Below are 21,072 nucleotides of genomic sequence, written 5' to 3' on the forward strand. Positions count from 1 at the left end.
GGTTGCATCATTTTGAAGAGAGACCTCAGGAAATTGCCATCACATCTATAAGCACAGTTTTATATTTTGTTGGTTGGCTTTAAGAATGGCATAGAATCAGCAACTTGAAAATACAGGTTGTAGATTCTCTGTTCATAGGGAGTTCAGTTTTATATAATGGAGCTTTCTTACTCTGTATTTCAGGCTGTGGAAATTTCTTTTTTTTGCAATTTTTTAATTTTTAAACATAAAAAACAACATAAAAAAATTCTCATCCATTACATACAGCATGTCGTTTGGTTACAAGTGTTTTTGCATCCATATTCTCAATTACATATACAATCACAGATTTTCTGTCTAATATAACTAGATACCTCACTTTCATTGTACAACATACATTCAATTACGATTAATATTTCTTTCTTTTCAATAAACCTAATTCCCTTACATTCTTGATTGTCTGTTTAATAATAATATACCTTTATAATCACTTATCCCATTCTGAATATTTTTACAGTATAAAAGAATTTTCCAACTGTTTATATTTATATATCACTATTTTCAATTATGTATAATCCCACCAATCATCCATCGAATATGCTTATGTTCATTATTGTCCTTGTACATCATACATTCAAACAAAAATGTTATTCCTTCATTTTTTAACAAGGTATTCTAAATACTCGCTTCATATATATATATATATACCAATTTTTGATTACTTCCTTATTAAAATTATTTATCAACAACAGGATATCTTTATAATATACACTTAGGGTATACATTATATCACCAATCCTCTATCAAATGTACATAGATTCATTATTATCCTTATCCTTCATTTTAAAACAAAAAATTCTAAATTATAAAATTATAAAATTATAAAATTATAAAATTCTAAATTATTCAATTCATATATATATATATATATATATATATATATATATATATATATATATATATAGTATTTGTGCTGATAAATAATATATATATGCGTGTTTGTGTGTGTGTGTATGTGTATGTCTTTCATTGTATCGTTATTAATCTATTTTTAACAACATAATTGTATTATCACTTATCTCCTTCAATTAAAACATAAGTAAAACATTTTTCACTTCCAGGTTTTTTTTCCCAGCCACTGATAAAACAAATCCCCTATCTTATAAAATTGCTCATTGTCTTGTTCTCTAATTTCAAATGTCAATTTGCTCATTTCAGCACACTCCATTATTTTTCGAATAACTTCTTCCTGTTTTGGTATTGTTTCATTTTTCCAGTTTTTTGGAAATACGATTCTAGCTGCTGTTAAAATGTTTACAATCAAATATTTTAAGTCTTTGTTATAGATTTCTGGTATAATTCCCAGTAAAAAAATTTCTGGTTTAAGATCTATGGTTTGTGTATCATTTTCTCCAACCACATGTGAATTTTACTCCAGTATCTTTTGGCTTCAATACAAGTCCACCACATGTGGTAATATGAGCCCAGTGTCTGATGACATTTCCAGCACTTTTCTGATTTATTCTTGGACATTCTTGCAATTCTCGTTGGGGGTAGATGCCACCTGTAAAACATAGGCTGTGGAAATTTATGTCTTTGCCATCTAAACAGACCAGCTGATCTTCATAGCAGCTGGGAAGAAAGATCAATCAACCAGCCAGATAAATGATAATCCTCTGGATATCATTGTCTTGAGCAGTCTGAACCTACCTGCAGAAACTAGTATAACTAAGTAGTGGTTCCTGATATTCTGTTTATAATCTGTCTTCATTCCAAACTTATATAGGAGGCTTTTCTCAGGAAAAAAATTCATTTGTTGTGTTACATTTGAAAGACTTCCCACTCCCCAATAGTACTTACTAAAAGTTCTACCTTATTTTTCATTCCGTCTTTCTATACTTTCTCCTTCCTCTGTTATAAGTTGTGGATGATGTTTTCTTGCTCTTGTTAGATAAGAAACAACCAGGGATGAGCTAACAAGACCATCATTTTGTAAAATTGTGTTCTGGTACAGTACACCAGGGAACTCAACCTGACGGATGGATTTTGCTGCCTTTGAATCAATGTTGAATCCTGGTAAATGCCTGGACCAGTTCCTGCAGTCATCTTGGCAAGATTTTCAGAAATAGTTTGCCATTTCCAGGGCTGAGAGAGGGGGCTGGCCCATAGTCATCCAGCTGCTTTTATGGCTCAAGCAGGACTAGAAAACAACAACAATTCAAACCATAAAAACAAAATGCTTTCTGACCCCCAACCTTGGCTCCTTCATTAAGAGTTGTTTTTAAAGGTGGTTCATTCATTCAAAGGTTCGTTGTTATAGACAAATTCAGAAAACTGGGTTGAATAAACCATGTTATTAAACATTGGTCAATACGATACAAATATAAACTTTGGGACATGGTATGTCCCAATATGCATACAAAATGGATTATACTAGGTGCGGTGTGAATATCAGGGGGCTAAGATGATGAAATAAATTGTAACCTTTTTAAAAATGCCATTGTTAAAACCTTAATAAAACAATGATCCCACCATAGATTGAAAATAGAAGAGACATGGGTTCAATTCCGTATTATTTGGTTTTGAACCTGGTAGGTTGTGTGAACCCTGCCCCTGTAGGTTATGCTTAACCAAGTGTCAATTCCACCTTGATGTGAAGCTTGAACTTCAGCAAAAACTAGCTAACTTATATAGCTGCAAGTTCACTATAGTGTTTTACTTAGCATACCCAAATGTCTGAGAATGACCCCAAGCACAGAGAGTAGAGTAAGAAAGATGACTTTGTTGTGAGATCCATAGGAACCTGCCATTAGCTAGGCAGAAGGGGCTGAAGCACTTTTAAAGTCCAGAACAACTGGACAACATTCGGAAGCAGCTCAAGACAGACACTCCCTAATCCACTTCATATAAGAAGGGGGAGGAGATCCAGCACAACCAGACTGTTATTGTTCTGTTATAGCCATTTCAACTAAGGTAGTTTTAGCTTTTTAGGGGAACTAATTTCCTTGTCTGGTCTACCAAATGTGGCTAATGAACCATACTAAATTCTAAAAAAAGTTAGATGTGGACTTATCTTTGGTAAACCAAATGCTGCCTGGCTATGCCAAATGAGGCTGAATTAGTGTCAGAGGACTCTACTATGAAAATAAACAGTTGCTTAATAAAATGTATGAGAGGTGAAAACATTGCTTTTGTCTCAGAATATATTCTGTTTTGACCCCAGTAACTTTTTAAAAAATACATTAAAAAGGAACAGTGTATGGTATAATTTGAGGACACTCGTGATTCTGTTTGCCTCCCAGGACTGATGTGTTTGAAGTACATCTTGAACCTAGATCAAAGAGATTCTCAGAGACAAAGGTAACATAGATTATATCATCAGTGCTGCTGCTCTGTCCTATTTATATGTGGGAGAAAGTGTTTTAATTAGCTAATTCAGCAGCAATAACCTCCAAAGAGGGTCACATTAGCACACATAGGATGAAAACAACCGCTTTTAATGTATTCCTCAGACAATGCTGCCAGCTTCAAAAAGAATCTTAAAATTGATTGGGAAACAAATTTAAGCTTATTGCTAAGCATAGTTCTTCATGTGAATTTTTTGTGGGCTACTTACCTTTCTAATTATCCTATGGATATAATACGTATTATGAACAAATGAGAACTACAAAATTTGTACTTGAGTAGACATTTAATCCTAATCTACCCACAGCCTTATTTCTGTGAATTAGGTAATACAATTCTAAATTGTATATAAATAAATTAAGCTGTTAATTTTAAGATATTAAAATAAAATTGTTAGTTTCTCTCCAGGAGATAGGTTTCCATTAAAAATATGGACTCATTGTCTGTCTTTATCGCATCTTTTCAAATCATCACACACCAGGTAGACTGTTTATTGATCACAGTCTTACTCATTCTTAATATTGATTTATACTTTTTGAAATACTGCCCATTTTAATTGACTTTTGGATTGATTTGATGTGAAATTTTGGAAATTTTGTATACTATCCTGCTACTAGTGCTTTTCTCATCAACTGATCATTTTAAGACTTTGTGAGGGAATAATATTTAGAATGTACGTCTTATGGCTTGGTAAGTGGGAGTACTCAAGTCCATTTTCTAACTCTGGGCATTTCCACACTGCCAATCACTTCTATTTCCCAATTGCTCAAAGCAGTTTGAAAACTTTGTGGATTTTGCATCTGTGGCAGGAGGAATTACTGCATCTCAGAATGAAAAAGGGAGTAGAAGAAGAGGCTTGAAGAAGGGGCTTCTATCAAACCATCTCCAGGACATGGTGAAAATAGGTTGTTTCCGTTATTTCATCTTGGGGGGCGAATGAGTTTTTTCTGTGTGTGGAGAATCCAGTTTTACTTATTAAACCTACCTTCTTAGGGGGCTGTGCCTGGAATTAAGTGCCCGAGGGTTTCTGGTGCTTAGGTTCACAAGCCTATACATATGTCTAGTTATTCAAAAAGAAAATCATTATAATTTAGGGAGCCATCTAAATCCATAGACTCTGGGGCCACTAACAGTATAACATTTTAGAACAGATAGAGCCAAAGAAGAACAATGTAACATCCAGATTCCGAAAAGAAAAAAAAAAGAAACATTTGAGCTAACATCAAATTAAAAGAAAGCCTTATCACGGATTTTATTAATCCAATGCGGGGGGAGGGGGCAGGCTTGGGACTTTTTTAAAAAACGGGCAGAATGGGAGCCATATGGATCGGCGTAGAGACGGGATGATGGTTTTTGGAACCCTTGGGTGACATTCTTTGATCGATGGGTACGGAGCCTGCCAACCCTCTCCAATTATACGGGTCGGGCAGAAATTATCGGATTCCAAAAAGTAAATGAGTTTATTTAATTTGGAACAATTTCGTGGTGAGGAAACATTGTGTCTCGGGCAGCAAAAGCAAGACGATCAGGTGGCTCCAAAACACTAGAAAATCTCTTCCGGGATCGGCTTACTTGAAGTTACAGCTGGGTGGCCCGAAACCACGTCTTTATTTCCCATTTCTTGGAATTGACCTTCTCATACGATTCTTGTTGTTCCTGTCTACTTCCAATGAATTCGGGCTGATCGCTTACACGGGATGTGTAACTTGTGGGGCTCAGCAAGTATAAATTCACACGCTATCGTATTAGCAAAACAGTAAGTCAAGAAACACAAACTGTGTGCGTTGTTGCAAAAGAAAAAAAGCGGCATTTAATTATTTATTATTAATTTATGCATGCATGCAAACCACAGAAGGTGCCAAGACTCTACAAGACTCCGGCCTGCTTACAACTCTAAGAATAGGAAACAGTAACACAAGAAGAACCTTTCAGACATATTCAGATACACGAGTGACAAACTAAATAAATATTCAGATACTGAATATTACAGCATTTTATTTTTTTCAGGGGAAACCCACGCGTCCGATTTTACGCCGGAATTTGCGCTTGAGGAATCGGCCATCGAATCGCAACACAACAATAAATCGATATCAATATTATACTGAACACCAACGTGCGCCAGTATTGGGTAACACAAAGCGGCATACATTCCCAGTACTGTAACTCCCTGCTCCTATTTTTGTTTAGGCGTTGGGACATATAGAAAAGCCTGAGGAATCTCAAGTTAATCAATACTGGCCCACTTAGTTCCCACTGTTACGGGATGGATTGACAACGGCAACTCTCTTTATTAGCCAAGCCGGGGACACTTGATCGCAACCGCCGCTATTAATGAAGCTCACACACGCCGTACTCGGCTCCCAGACACGCCCCGCTGCTTTCTTTTGCTATTACTAGCGCCCCCTCTCGATGCTCTCGAAGTTCGGCTGCGCCGCCTTCTCTCTTCTCTCACCATTCCAAACGCCCGGTTTGCCTCTTTTAACACGCTAATCGATACGCTAGGCCTTCGGGTTTGTCCTTGCAATTCAGGAATCTCCGGATCGAGGCTCTTTTCTCACCCCCTTCCCGGCTACTACGCTTCTTTCTCATATCTCCCATCGATCGGCTCGGCCTTCCACCCACTCACCTTACAACGGAACGAGTCCCTCGGAGCGCGTTCGATGCGCTCCGTGCTCGGCTCCCCCCCCCCCGCCCCTCTCCTTGACGGAACGAATACCCTGGGCGCCTTTCTCTCTCTCTCTGACCACTCGAGCTTCTCGACGCTCTTCTCCCCGTGCCTGTCTCCTAGCAGAGGGACCGGAAGTGGCTCGAGGAGGGGAGGGGGGGCTCGGTCCCTCCTCAGGTGAAGGCGCTGCTGATGGAGCCGCCGTTGCGGAGCCATTGAGCCCCCCCTACCCCCCTCCCAGTGGTTGGGCCGGGGGGGCCATCCCCCTTAACGAGAAGCTACCGGAGCCCCGCAATTTAAGGTGAGGAGGAAGAGGCACGGTGTACGGGGCGGGGGGGGGAGCCGGGGACAACGAGCAAGCGAAACAGCCGGAAAAGTGGGGAGTCAAAGTGGGGTTGAGGGGGCGATGGGGGGGGGTAACAGTTGGGTCAGATCTCCGGGTGCGCTTGGGAAGAAGGGACTGCGAGGTGATGATGGGAGCCAACCGAGGCAAAGTGTGGCTTTCCTTATTCGGAGTCACTATTGTAAGAGGTGGTAACTAAGGAACTGCTTTGCCAGTGGGGAGAAAAGGCTCGGAGGAAACTTGGGCTGCGCCTTGGGAAGGGGGTGGGGGAGAAGAAGAAGGAAGGATTTGCTGAGAACAAAGAGGGATTGTGTGGGTGTCTGGGGGGCAGTTGGGGAGTGCAGCTGATCGTGGGTGGTGGTGGAGGAGGAGGAAGAGGCAGCTGGCGAAGTTGCCGTTCTTGAAGTCGGGGTGGGTGGGTGGGTGTGGGGAGCTGAACTTGGTTCAACGGATTTGGGAAAGGCAAAGGAAGAAGCGCTGGTCATTCCGATCAACTCTTGGCCCGAACTGTTTTAAAAGCAGTCGCGAGTCCTGTTAGGGATCGATACTTCGGAGTATTTGCCTTGTATCGAAGCTACACATCGTAGGAGGTTTAGTTTCACACAGGTAGCGATCTCTCTCTTGGACCAGAAATATGCTTCCAAACTGTAGCTTTGTTGTTGTTGTTGTTGTTTTGTTGTTGTTGTTGTAATTAATTAGCTACCATGTAGTATTTTATCTTCAGGTGCATCTTTGCCTGGAAGGGAAGGTATTTTGGAATGGTGCTTCTGTTGTATTAATGTGCGGTGTTGTTTCTTTCTGGGGAGAAAAAGAACTCTTATGTGCATTAGTTGTCGACATGGGGAGGGAGGGATGAATTTAGCTGATATTAAATCTAAAATGCTCTAAAGCTCCTTATGTAGCCTGATTGCCTGTGTGTTTTAGTAGTGTGTTTTAGTGGAGGAAAGCTGCCTCTTGCCAATAAACTTGGCTAGCAGGTAGTTACTCTAAACTCCAATCTTTTGCCTGTTCCACTTCTTGCTATATTAAAGTTTGTTATAAGAATATCAACTTTAAAACATGAGAATACATTTTTCTTCTCTGTGTATGGATGCGTGTGCTTGAGAGAGATGAAAATAAATAGCAAATGCCAATATCTCTGAAAACGCAGTTTAAGAATAAATAAACTTGTTGAGCAGGAGGTGATTATTATTCAAACTAATTAAAGGTCAAAGTGTAGAGGCTACCTTGTCCTGGAACCAATGGTTTATGTGAGTAGAAATCAACCCTATAGCATCCAGTATCAAATTCCAATTAGCATAGCTCTCAAGTTTGGCTGCTTTGTCATCTCTAATTAATAAAGGTTTTCTTTGAGGGAGTCAACAGCTGCCCAGCCAGCTTTTGTCACAGTATACTTAAGTGACAAGTTCATGTAGGACTTTTTGATTAGTATTCAGCTATGTTGGAGAAGTCGCTACTATGATTGTCTTGATTAAACATTTGATCACTCTTAGGTTTTGAGTGAGATTTTGCACATTACAAAACATTTTAGAAGTTATGGAAAATGTGTTCAGTTATTGAAATCTAGCTAGATCAAATCAGAGGCTCTGTTATGAGTGAGACAGTATCTACTTTCAAAAAACATTTGGTGTGGCTAAAATGCTCTTTTCTGGTTGAATAACCCTATAAAACAGACTTCATTCTCTAGACTCCATAGAATTTTAATAAACATTCTATCGGGCAAATGAATCTTAGGATAGTTTTAAGATTGTTTGAAGGTAGAGATTTTTTTTCGTCCAAACTACTGGTAGTAATTAGTCTTCAAGCTTTCTTTGCTCCCTAATGCTAATGATATGCCATGTTAGTTTCTGATCAGTGATAGTTTCTTTGTCTTCATGGATACTATAACTTGCTGACTTCAAGGTTTTAGTGTTTAATGTGATTTAATATGGATGGATTAATGAAGTTTTGTTATGAAATGAATAGTTTCTCATTGCTGACTATTTTTTTAATGCATCATTTGGGGGATTTTCTCTTTTCAGGTCTAATAGCCTAACTTTATACAATTTTAGTAAGAACTAAAGTCCACTGTGTTTAACGGATCTATAAAGTTGATGGTGGTGATTTTGCAATTTTTATGGCTAAGAGAGTGACTCAGTCTAACTAGCTTAAGATAAAATAAAGATTTCTTCTATGGACAAACTACCTAATTTATAGTTCTGAATCCAAGACATTGTATTGCATCACATAGAGGTTAAAAATCTGTAATTGTGATAAATGGGTAGTGTATTTTATTTAATGTTTCCTGCAAGTGGCTGCAGTGGAAATAAAAACAGTGTATCTCTAATATTTCACAGTTTGGGTTTTTAAAATAAATGATGGGGTTCTACATGTTTTAGCAACTGTCACTTTCCAAATATTATTTTATAGTCTCAAGTTCCACCAAGCATCCTTTTTGAGAACTTTGCTCAGAATGGGTGTCCAGTGACTGTGGTAAGAAGTTGTATCTTCCAATTCTTCTTTGAGGCTATAACGATGTAGTTGTAAGATTACTTTAAATTATATATGTTGCTCTAACTTTTAGTGGCCATGGTTGTGTATATTATGAGTAACTATGGTTCATTGTAATAAATCTTTCAGTAAAATAATGTTTCTATTTTTGCCCTTTACTACTTTCATTCAAATTTTGGGACCAGAGGGCTTTAAAAATGGAATGACCAAATGGTCATTTCACTTCTATTTCTGTGTGGTAGAACACACTAAGATATGTTTTGACTGTTTAAAGATGTTCTATGCTATTACCCATTATTGCAAATCTGGACACATGACTATTAAGGGTTAAGAGTGATGTCTGAGTGGGAAATTAAGGCCATTTTCCAGAGCATCCTTTATAAAAATAGATGAAATGTGGCTCAAGAATTCCAGACCATCTTTTAGGGTGAGCAAAACAGAAAAGTTCAGAAAAAGTGAGTTGCTTTAAAATAAAATGGAATTACTAACCAAGATTTTGTGAACCAGGAAATAAATGCTATGAATAATGGATATATGGAAATATGAAATAACCCAGATGATTGAATCTCTCTTATATATGGCTATTTTTCCTCTTGAGTATGATTAAGTTTATCATAGTCAAAGATTTAGACAAGCCATCTGCCCCATTAAGGTTCAGCTCCAACCAGTTAAAACAGTTAGGGAGAAACTTCTTATAATCACATATTTCTGAGAGACTTGATGTTGCTTTTTTTCTAGCAACTGTCATAAATATGAGTCAGTTGCCAAGCATATAAATTTTGATCTTGTGATCATGGAGATGCTGCAATGGTTGTAAGTGTGAAAAACGATCATATCCCTTTTTTCAATGCTTTTGTAACTTCAAACGGTCACTAAACAAACTCTCATAACTCAAGGACTACCTGTATGCGGCATACAGAATTTATTTTTTCAAACTCAATTCTGCTCTTAGGAAGAGGATGAAATGGGAGTGATTTTTGTGAATATGTTTAGATTTGGGTGTAAAATTTTCCATTTTTTGTTTTTCATGGAAGAATGAGGGAAAATATTTTAATCCTATTTCAGAAAAGTTGATAATTGATTGTATGACAGTAGAACCTTCCAAGTCCTCTGTGGAGGCTGAGTTGAGGCAGTAGAAAGGAGTTTTCTACTTTGGACAAAAGCATTTTTAACGTAGTCACTTGGATGGGCAATTTTAGTCTGAAATTACGGTATATGCTCCCGTGTTTTCAACTGCCAATAAGCAGATTACACCCAAAAGAATAGAAGAGTGGTGGACAAAAGAACATAAAGTCAACACTGGTAAAAAAAAATGTCCTAATGTATTACCTTTATTGTTTGTTTATTTAGTGAATTTGTTATGCAGTATGATACTGAGGTAGTATTGTAGCAGTGGCCTTTTTCCACATGCCGTTATATGGTCTATGTGCCACTTAATTTGAGCTCAGCTCTCTGAAACTGAGCAGCTTGCACCTTATAATCATTTTGTAAATACTAGTATATAAATATAATTTATCCTGTTCTCTATTATTATCCTGGTGTTCCTAATATATTTGTTCTGCAGCAAGCTGATGATAGTGATGCCACCCAATTATTCACAGATTTTAGTTGATTTAATTCACATTCATTTTCATATTGCAGCGCTAGAACAATTATAAAGGAAAAGGCACACTTTTATTTTCAGATAATCTATTAATGTCATAACAGAAATTTTAACATTATGATAATTTTGAGGGGAAAGAAGAAATACCTCCTTTAAAATTGCAGTTGCCATTTGCATTTTTTGAAAGTAGTTCTGCTGGTGCTATTCTAGTGCTTGATTATTTGAGTCAGCTACTTAGGCTACTTTGCATGTACATTTCTGCCCATTTATCTGGAATTAAATGCCTTGAACTCAGTGTAACTTGATACTTAGTAATCTACACAATATATATGGGACTGAGCTATAAACATTTTTATTGTAATTGTTATTCAATAAATATTTCAGTTTTAATTTTTGTACACTGTTTGAGACAGATGATAATGTAGGATGAAGCCATGTCAAAGACCCAGAGGGAAAGTTATACAATAGGTACCAGCTACAAATCTGAGTGTCTGAGATCTTACTAGAATCTGGACTCATGCAAAGAATGAGGGTTTCTGTGTGTGTGTTATCTATGCCAGTTTGTCAGTAGCAGTCCTATTATTATGATTATTCTGTAGCCAAAACAAAGTTATGGAAAAAAAAGAGAGGGAGCTATCCGCAAATCCAGGAAAGAGCCAAGGTTTACAGAAACCAAAGAGGAGGAGGAGAGAGAAAGGGCACCAATTTCCCAGAAAATAACAAAGTGAGGGCTTGAGTCTGTTAGGTGACCATGGAATGCTATCTTCTAGTGACAATAAACCTCACAAATGAGAGGGAATAAAACATCCTGGAACAGGAAGGCCTGCTTTGGAATATTGATGCTTTCGTCTAACAGTTTCTGCCTGTGACATCTCAAAATGCAAGAGCTTTTGCAGAACCTTGAGAATTCCAAGTAATGCTGTTTTATTTTTCTGCTGGTTACAATCACAGTGATAAAGAAATATGACAAGATGCTTGTTGCAAACAAAACTCTGAGCAGAGATTCCCTACCATCCTGACCATGCTCAGCCAAGAGTCCCCATCTTCCCACATCAAAATGTGTTGGAAAAGTACTTAATAAGAAGCAAAATAGATAAATGATTGATTGTATAGAATGAAATGGAAATAAAAAAGATTTGTACTATAAAAAAAAAAAGAAGTAGAGCATATTTTACACACTTACTGCCACTTCGCTTTAAGTGCTTGGAGTCCTGAACAAAAGAAAACAAAATGGTTAACCACTCTGCAGTGTCCAGTTTTTTCCACGAATCAGTGAATACTCAGAATTGTTTACTTAGTATAGCCCATTTTTCCAGTCCCTGAAAGCTTCAAACGTTAGATGTCATCACATGATCTATGCCTGTCATGATGCCTAGACCTAGTGTGTGTAAACTAGTCCCTTCCAGTTTACAAAATCCTTTTAGCCGTTTACCTGCCTGCCTTAGAGAGCTGTCTTTTCTACTTTCTACATAAGAAAATTCTACAACCCCCCCGCCCAAGGATTGCTAACCTGTATTTTTCCCATGCCTGTCCTATACATAATTGCCTTGGAAGCCTCACAGAAATAATCCAATAATTGGACAGATGTGTTATTATGTAGACGTAATGCAATGACTTCTTGCTGAATTCCCTTTATTATATACCCTAAGGCAGGGGTCAGCAAACTGTGGCTCTGGAGCCGCATGTGGTTCTTTCCTCCCTCTGATGTGGCTCCGTCACCAGTCGGTGCCACAATTTTGAGAGGAACTTCCGGTGGAGGGGGAGAGAAGCACAGTGCGCCAGGCGAAGACTCTATGGCAAGGGGAGGGTTTTCCAGTTGTCTCCACAATTGATAGGGCTTTCGGTTATGATAGGTAGAGGAAAAAGTATGCCGCGCTAGGAGGAGACTCTATGGTGGGAGGAACTGAACTTCAGGTCAGCTCCAGAATTGAACAGTGGGCTTCCGGTTAGGACCTTTGTGGCTCCTCGTGTTTTCTTTTCTGTGGGAAATGGGTCCAAATGGCTCTTTGAGTGTTTAGGTTTACCGACACCTGCCCTAAGGGATGATACTTTTATGAAGAGGACTCTTTCCTTTTCCAAGTGTTTGCAATGTTCCTTGGCCTCCAGAAAAATATATATTGTGGGTTGCCCCTATTTTCATGACATAGAATGGGTGTGTGTTTCCCGGGAAGATGAACATGGCATGGGGAATTGGGAAGGTAAACTACCCTCCTTTTAAAAAATTCTCCTTTTCTGGGATTTGTGTCTTGCTCTGCAGTATATTCAACCACAAGTTGATAGGGAACAGGCAAAAAAAGATGAAGTGTGTGTTTGATATGGAAATATCTGCATGAATGTTAAAATAATGCTCACATTACTTTGGCAGTGGTCCATAAATCATTTTTAAATCATTATTATTGACTTTATTCCCCATAAGTTTTTCACTTCTTACAGAAGACCAAGACATTCTTAACATCGGTGCTTAATCCTTTAGGAATAAACGTACCTTGTGCAAGTGGTTTGAAGAATTTCTGTGTATTTTTCTTCAGAGAATATCCTTTTAGTGTATGAACCTACAAGGCAGACCTAAGGGAGATACTGAGAGCTCTCTTTGAAATAAGCATAAGTGCTAAATGGAAAGGTTTCTTTTTAATATTAAATGCTTGAATTTTAAACAACACTAAGGTTATTCTGACAAATGAGCGTATCATAGGTATGGGCTGCAACAGCATATAGTGCATTTGAGGTATATAATAAATATGCATGTAATTTTTAATTAGTAAACTAATAGAGCTGAACATCTATGGAAGAGAGCTTTTGATAAAGATTACTACTACTAAATGGCCATTAACCATGTTAGTACAGTATCCATGTGGTTAGCTAAATACCTATTTAGTAATGTTTCAGTCTTTGGAAATGATAAAATGTGTTAAGAAAAGCATGTGTTGCTACTACTGAGTTTTTAAACACAAAATTATAAATAGTTATTTAACTAAAACCTGATGTTTGAGATTTTTCAGAATACAGGGGGTCCTCAACTTACAACAGTTGGCTTAGTTACCATTTGAAGTTACAATAGCATTGAAAAACATGACTTATGACCATTTTTTACACTTACAACGATTGCAGCATCCCCATGGTCATGTGATCAAAATTCAGACGCTTGGCAACTGGTTCATATTTATGACAGTTGCAGTGCAGTGTCCTGGGGTCATGTGATCACCTTTTGCAACCTTCTGACAAGCAAAGTCAATGGGAATTCACTTAACTACTATGGCAAGAAAAATTGTAAAATTTGGCAAAACTCCCCCTCCCTTTGTGTTAGAGTCACGGTTTAAGGTGCTTCCCTGTTGAAAGGATTAGCTGGTGACATCAACTGGGAGATGCTCATGGGGGCTTGTTTCATGTCTCCGTCAAGGAGCTGGAGCAACTGATAGGAGCTCATCCCGCCACATATTAGCACTTAGGTCTCAAATGCAGGCTTGCTAACCTCCAACCCAGAGTCCGAACCATTTCAGTTCGCAATCCTGGCAAAACTCACATAACAACTGTCTTACTCAGCAATAGAAATGTTGGGCTCAATTATGGTCATAAATTGAGGACTATCAGTATAGGTGATGGGAGGCAGAGGAAAAACTTATCTACATTTGGGGTCATGTAGGGTGATTTGTGGTCTTGCAGTATGAGCCGTTGATGGCGCAGTAGCTAGAATGCAGTATTGTACGCTAATTCTGCCGACTGCCAGCAGTTCAATCCTGACCGGCTCAAGGTTGACTTAGCCTTCCATCCTTCCGAGGTCAGTACAATGAGGACCCAGATTGTTGGGGGCAATATGCTGACTCTTTAAACCTCTTAGAGAGGGCTGTAAAGCACCGTAAAAGTGATATATAAGTCTAAGTGCTGTTGCCAGTCCTGCTATTGTTCCATGTAAAAAGAATTGGAAAAACCCTGGGAATTTAACCTTGAAACATGGAAAAGCAATTCAGAACTCTAATTAAAGTAAGTATTAATCTTCCAAATTTATACAAAGTCCAATTCCAACTCTCTTTTAACATCAGTTTGATTCAGAACCGTTTACATACATACAGGTGCAGTGCTGGTGGTAATAGAATGCCTCTCCTTCTCCCTCCTAATTCCTTTCTATTCTTTTCACTAAGGTTCTCTGTGCCACAGTTACAAGTTCATGGTGAAGAGAATCAACACTTGCCTAAATATTGAGAAAACATTTTCTTTGGGGCTGGATATTTATTTGTTAGCTTTTATTAATTTACAAATAAAAGGGATATTTTTCAGCTAGAAATATTTCTACTGATCCAGATTTCCCCTTCCTCTGTATAGTTGGTTCATCTGACTAACCTCTCTTTGCAACAGGAGTGGAAAACCAATATTCATAGAGGAAATTAGGCTTCTGCTGAGGGAAATGATGGTTGGGGAAAAACAGTAGAATCTTCCTAGACCTGACTAAGATTTCCCATAACTCAATAAGCGTCAAGGTGTTAATTATTGTCTCCAGTTCCCAGGCTGCTATCAAGTCCATGTTTTTCCTGTTCTACACAGTTTTTGTAATCCCTTTTTTGGGGGGAGGGGGGAACATGCGCTTGGCTTTTAATGGGAATTGGGCACTTAACTCCTTTTTTTTGCCTTGTATCTCAATGACAGCAGCATATGACAGAAGTTTGGAAAACAAGTTTCCAAGCGCACAATTGCTAGCCTTTTGGGCTCCTCTCTTGCTATTTTTGTAAAATCCATTTGTTCATTATATTCTTCGGTAATTCTTTATGACTAAACTGAAACCACACCACTTCTCAATCTTTCTGTGAAGAGCTGCAGTAACAGGATGTCTTAAAAGATGTGTGTGGAGTTAAGGGAGTGTGCTAAATACCACAAGGCATCACCAGCAAGAACTAGGACCCTTTTGGAAACCCAGTGAAAGTGTCATCTTTTGAGAATTACTAATGGCCTGGACAGAGGTCTTTGTTGGGAAATTTGAATTATGTTCCTTAAGTTAAATAAACTTCGTTCGGCCCAGTCCTTTGAATTGAAAGAAATGAAGCTCTGTTTGAGGGCTGACTACCATGCTATATTTTCGGGCTAGATATCCATGTGATGTAAGATTAGAGAATCTGAATATGAACATGTGTTGCAACTGCTAATGTATAGTCTCAGGAATGAGTCAAAACTTAGATGGGACTTCCTCGGTGTAGCGAATAAGCTGGCTTTAACTTGCTGTTATTTTTTGTGGAACACTTCCTATATTGTTGCAAATCTGTGACTTCCTTGGTATGGTATTGACCTGAGTCCCCCTTCGGGGGAAAAGGACAGCATACAAATGAAATAAACATTCAAACATTCATTATTCTATATACCAGAACCAGCTCTTGGGCCCTGTGGAACCTGGTGTTGACCTTAGGAATGAAGGCTGGATCAAATCTGAGGACCACCCTGTTCGTGTGGAAAATGCAAAGGTCCTGTCTCATGGACAGGGCTGCAATTTTTGAAATACACCGAGCGGACGTGACAGCCACCAGGAACGCAAAGTTTTACAGAACTTTTCAGCCCTCTTTGTCTACATAACAGTTCTTAGATATTTCCGTCAAGGTCCCATATTCTCTATTAGATCAAGATGCTCTGTTACTGTAACAGGGGTTAGACTTCAACTGATTGCTTTGCCAAGGAACAAATAGGACATTATGCAGGAGTGGGCGAAAGAGATGCAGCAGTTGAACTTTAGGCCTGCTACATATATTGAGTCTTGCAGTTTACAGTAGTTGGTTTTATTATTTTCTAGTATCTGTAGTACAACCATCAAGAGCTATGTCCTCGATTCTCTCTCTGCGTACACACATCTTCTGTTTGAAGTATTGTCTGGCTACATTTGACATAAGGTCTTGAGCTTCCTTCTGAGATTTTTCCGAGTCTGTGGTGATATAATGTTCTTTGCAATATTGCTTGTCCTTCCACGCATCAAGAGACATTCATTTTAATTCTTCATATAAGTGACCATGACTCTTCTTTTTGATTTTTTAATAGGGCAATGTTGCTTCCACTCAAGAGGTACACCATCCTGTTTTCCATTCTGCAATCTCTCTCTTTTTTTCCCCTTTGCCAGAACATCAGAAACTGTCTCATCTGCAAAGACCACAATTACACACACACACACACACATCAGTACAGAATATTTTCTACATGTCTTGGGTGTGCTTGTTATTCTCACTCACAGCAATTGTTCCTTCCTTTCTCTGTCTCCCTTAGGGTGGGTTTATTTATTTATTTAAAAGATTTATGTGGCTGTTCATGATATTAAAAAAAAAACCCACCTCTGGACAGCTTATAACAAATAGGTAACAAAATATAAAAAATATATTCTCCAATCTCTAAGCACCATAACAATCCTAACCATAAAAGTTGGGCTCACCTTCTACCTAAGCTAGTGCCCGAGGAAAACGCCAAATCTTAAGAACCTTCTGGAAGGCAAGAATCATAGAGACCCTCTGCATCTCACAGGGCAGATTGTTCTGCAAGTCAGGTGCAGTTATAGAAAAGGTTTGCTTCCTAGATCTCACCAGGTAACAATATTAAAGAGATGGACCTGGAACAAACCATCTCTGTTTGGATGGGTATTTGTCTTCAGGAAGAGGCAGTCCTGCAGATAACCCAGCACTGTGCCATATGGGGCTTTGAAAAAACAGCACTTTGTATTGAGTAGGATTCAATGGGAGTCAGTGCAGCTTATACAGCAGTGGTATAACATGGTCAAACCTTGGGTTGCCTAGAACTGTGTGTGCTGCCGCATTCTGACCAGATGAAGTTTCTGGCTGATCCTTAAGGACAGCCCCCTGGAGCGCATGTTGCAGTAGTCCAAACAGGAAGTGACTAGAGCATTGTGACCATCAGTAACTCCTCCTTGTCTAGGAACGGATGTAATAAATGCATCTCTGCAAATGGCCTCTGGCTACAGCTGCTACCTGCTTCTTCAGCAGGAGCCACAAATCCAGTTGGACTCCCAAAGTGGTTGCTTTTACTATCCCTGCTTTCTTTGTGGAGTTCCCTTTCTCTGAACTGATAAATCCCTATCCTTTCTTCGTAGCTCAACTGTGACTTTTTCTTCAAGGCCTGCTACCTTGCTACCAATTTGAAGAAAATATGTGCTGTGTTGTTTTTCAGGCTGTAAGGTGAACATGTCTCTTAATCATTGCAGGTTATAAATTCAGACTTTTTTAAAGCATTTTTTTAAAATTTAGAGTACTATTCAATAAAAAGGTTTTCTTGTTCATTTGTCAGATTAGTGGGGTTTCTTATTTAGTGACTCCATAGCAAACTTCTGTTAGCCCTTTGTTCACTTCCTCACTGAACTTTCCCTAGAATCAAGCTGCCTTATAATCCTCTTAGACAGAGTCTCTATTTACTCAGCAGGAAGCAGTCACCTAATCAGCCATGATGGGCATTGACCAGCTCTTGTCTGCAATCCACAGCTCTTCAGGCAGTGACCTTTTGCCTCTCACAGCTCAGCCTTCAGTTCCTCAGAAAGAAGGCAGTTCATCTGATTAGTGTATTTTTTGGAGTATCAGACGCACTCCCCCACTCCCCAAAAAGTGGGTGTAAATGTCTATGCATCTTCTGCTGCAAATGTTGCTGAAGCCCCGCCCACTTGCCGGCCTCCATCCTTCGGCTGTTTTTGACCTCCACCCATTCCATTTTAGACCTATCGCAGGCTGCAGGGATTGCCACAGCACATTGCCACAGCACATTGCCACCTCCTTGTGTTGAATTTTTGGCCTTGGCCTCTACACGTTGCATTTTGGCCATTCCCCACCATTGCTGATCCTCACCATCTGGAACCGACCAAAAACGCACCGTGAAGAGGCCAAAAACGCAGAGGTGGTGATGGGCTGTGACGATCCTGGCAGCCTGGAATAGCTAATTGGCGATATTCTGGAAGACCAATCCAACCGCCAATCAGCTGCTCGTGCTGAATCAGGCTGCGATAATGTGCTGAAGCTGACCAGGCTGTTTGGTGTTTGCTGCAAGGATGCTAGCCAGCTGAATACCGATGGGTGCTGGTAGGCAGAGGCAGATTTTTTTTCTCTTGTTTTCCTCCCTGAAAACTAATGTGCATCTTATACTCCAGAGCGTCTTATACTCTGAAAAATCCCTCCTTTAATTCTTTTGAGCTCCTCAGGCAAACTCTTGTTATCAGTACCTAATTGTCTTTACTCTAAACAGAACAAAACAACAAATGTAATAAGAGGAAGCTGTCTTGGAAAAAAATACAGGTAGTCTTTGAATCACAACCATTCATTTAGCAACTGTTTGAAGTTACAACAGCACTGAAAAAAAGGGACTTATGACCGGTTCTTGTACTTAACAACCATCTTGCACTTATGACCATCTCTGCATCTCCGCGATTACGTGATCAAAATTTGCTTGATAACTGGCATATATTTAGGATAGTTACAGTGTCCCTGGGTCATGTAATTGCCATTGATGACTTTCTAACCAGCTTTCGACAAGCAGAATCACTTAATTACTGCTGCAGTGATTCGCTTAACAACTGTGACAAAAAAGATTCTAAATTGGCTGTTACTCGCTTAACAACTGCCTTGCTTAGCAATGGAAATTCTGGTCCCACTATGATTGTAATTAATACTACTATCTGTTCTGACCCCCTCCTCCGTCCAGTAACGAATGCCGAGACAAGCTTAACTGGAATGTCCTTTAATAGCAAGACACCAAAACCTGGATGGCTGAAAGCCAAGCAAAACAGATAAGGACCTTGGCAGCAACTCAGACAAACTCAGGCAGCAATAAACACAGATAAGGCTTGGCAGCAATCCAGCCTGCCAAGCTCTCAGTACTGTCCTCCGACATTCAATCCTGCGTTGACTTCTGCAAAGAGGGCCATGTGCACAAGTAGTTTTTATAGTCTGGAGAGGAGCCTAATGACCACCAGCTGAGTACAATCACCTCCTGTAATTGAGTAATTGTTCCTGACACTTAGTAGTTCTTCAATGGCGTGCATGCAGGAACAACTCACTACTGGCTCACTCTCCCTTGTTTCCTCCCCACTGGTCCAAGGCTCAGGTGCCTCCTGGTGGCCAACCAGCCTCTTTGCGCCCTGCTCGGAGTCGGAACCCTGTCCAAGATCCTCCACATCCTCCAGAGCCGACTCAGAGGGCCCCTCGCTGTCGAAGTCTGGTGGCAGCTCCAATGGCACCTGCTGGGCCACAATAACTATCTGTATTATATATTAGAGTTTTGTTTGTATGCTTATTGCAAAAGCAGCAATAGCATGATAGAATAGTATGATGACATTTATGAAGAGTTATTTAACCATTCTACTATATTTTTATAGAAGTAGTTTCATTATTAAAGTAACTTGATATATCTAATCTATTTTTGACACATTAAAATCCTTGATTAGTATAATTCCTTTCGGAGTGCAAGTATACATTGTCCTTAAAGCCCTGTGATGATTCATAACAATACAATAATAATAATAATAATAATACAAATATTCACTAGAGTAGAGCGTGCATCAATATACATGTTCTACTTTAATATAGTGTTCTAAGCCAGAATTTTTCATGATAACTCAATGGGATTCTGTGAGATACTCAGAGAAAAAAAGTTTCCTTGAACATATCTACTTTTCTGTTACTAGAATCTTGAACAGAGTTCTGGAATTTTTTTAAAAAACCGGGTTCTTGAAAATTCCATAACACAGTACACTAACATTCTGAGGGCAAACATGGGAACATGAAGTTTTCTTGGCTGCAAATTGCATATTAGTTTTTGCCTGTAATTACATAATCTGTTTGATTTTGCCCAATAAAAGAAATGTGCATGTTAGTGTTTCCTAGAGGTTGGATTTATCAGTGTCTACCCATTTTGTATGTAGAAGATGTTATTTTTGTATGAGAGCAGTTTGAACTAAAAGCAATTAAAATTGTGTACATAATTGCAGTTCAAGTGGTATATATGTGGTTAGTTAATCATGCCAGATGGCATCTGATTCAATTTGTATATAGTACACTTGATTAAATATCTTCAGTCTTTGCAGACTTCTGTTTGCAACCTGAAATACAGAATCACTTTGATATTGAGACAAAGCAGTACATCGTGATGATGCTGATAATAATTATGATTATCATCATTTCTGAGAAAAACCTTTAATATTATTATTATTGGCCTGTATGTTTTAAATGCTAATGTTCTCGCAGTTCTGTTATACCTTGACCATTTTGGAGCCATCTGAATATAATAGTGTGAACAAACTGGTCTAAAACATAATGTGGTTTGTTTATTGTTTGAATTGTTATTTGTTAGTTATGCTTTGAGGATTAGTAGTATATATGATTCAGGCCACTGTAGTTTGTTCTACAAATTACAGGTAAAAGCTATGGCTTAGCACTGTATATGACTGCAGTGCGGTACTAGAAATATATTTTTGTATAGAGTTTGTGCACTGTATTCATGCAAAGTTCATACATATTTTTGTCAACATGTCTGCTTGATGCATATCTACTTTGTATTGGGGCACAGCTTGTCATATAGTCACATTGCTGTTGGCATAGCAATATTATACTGCAAGATCTATCAATAGGGTAA

General features: G+C 38.8%; 1 protein-coding gene across 3 annotated transcripts in view; it reads left to right on the forward strand.

Moving 5' to 3' along the window:
• The first annotated feature begins 6,187 nt into the window (after window positions 1-6,187).
• The window catches only part of IKZF4 (IKAROS family zinc finger 4), a 62,425-nt gene continuing 47,540 nt past the window's right edge, over window positions 6,188-21,072 (forward strand). For all 3 annotated transcript variants that reach the window (XM_032209506.1, XM_032209505.1, XM_032209503.1), the window contains exon 1: window positions 6,188-6,350. The gene's annotated coding sequence lies outside the window, so the exon portion shown is untranslated. The remainder of the gene's footprint in view (window positions 6,351-21,072) is intronic.

The sequence above is a fragment of the Thamnophis elegans genome, chromosome 2 (genome assembly GCF_009769535.1).
Source record: "Thamnophis elegans isolate rThaEle1 chromosome 2, rThaEle1.pri, whole genome shotgun sequence".
Lineage (NCBI taxonomy): Eukaryota > Metazoa > Chordata > Lepidosauria > Squamata > Colubridae > Thamnophis > Thamnophis elegans.